General features: G+C 38.4%; 1 non-coding gene across 1 annotated transcript; it reads right to left on the bottom strand.

Annotated features, from left to right (window-relative positions):
• Positions 1 to 527: 527 nt before the first annotated feature.
• Positions 528 to 646, bottom strand: LOC138361467 (5S ribosomal RNA). The gene has a single exon (XR_011226974.1). It is a non-coding gene; the product is annotated as a 5S ribosomal RNA (ribosomal RNA).
• Positions 647 to 894: the final 248 nt, after the last annotated feature.

The following is an 894-nucleotide window of genomic DNA, read 5'->3' as shown; positions in this document are numbered from 1 at the left end:
GGGGGAGGGAAGGGGAGGGGAATGATGGTCTGTGGATTCGTTCTCCGTACCCTTTACATATAAGCAAAAATATGCCTTCTTGTGGGTATAGAAACATTAACACAAATTATATCAGTAACTGATATTGTAGCCTTTTAAACAGAAAAGATTTGTACATACAAATACTTTTTAATTATCATTTATTTGTGGAAATGGCATTTACGTCATTAAATTGATACCTCAGCATCAAGCTTGTGTCCTGCAGCAGTGGTCCAGTGGTAAAGTGTATATAAGTGATGCGTATTCTTGGAGTTGCGAGTTCAAACCCGGATTAAGCTATATATATATACAACATGTTTTGTTTTGGTTGTTTGTTTTTGTATAAAGCCTCACACAATATCTATATTAAGCGAGTTTGTTTTAAACATGACATACATATTAATTCATTTTACCAGGCCTTATTCCACACAACTCCGTGAATTTCCCGTGGAGCCAGCCATTCAAACAAAAACAAACGAAACAAAACAAAACAAAACAAAAAACATTATTGCCAACAGCATTTGGTGTTCCCAGGCGGTCACCCATCCAAGTACTAACCAAACCCAACGTTGCTTAACTTCGCTGATCGGACGAGAAGCGGTGTTCTCAACGTGGTATGGCCGTTGGCATGAGACTGCCTACACATTGTGGCTAATAACCAACTCTTTTAAGTCATCGCGGCAGGATACGGACCTGCTTGTGGTGTCTTAATGGTAATTGTATCCTAACATATTTTTGTCTCCTTGGCATGGATATTTAACATCGTTTATTCAGTCTTGGGTTTATGTTCTTTCGCCATTTACAGACATTTTACATCTACCTACTTCCTCAGCCTGCCCTGCCAATTTCTAATGAATTTGTGGATTTTCTTTTGTA

The sequence above is a fragment of the Procambarus clarkii genome, unplaced genomic scaffold, assembly GCF_040958095.1.
Source record: "Procambarus clarkii isolate CNS0578487 unplaced genomic scaffold, FALCON_Pclarkii_2.0 HiC_scaffold_407, whole genome shotgun sequence".
Taxonomy (NCBI): Eukaryota; Metazoa; Arthropoda; class Malacostraca; order Decapoda; family Cambaridae; genus Procambarus; species Procambarus clarkii.
This window is presented reverse-complemented; position numbering and strand designations above follow the sequence as displayed.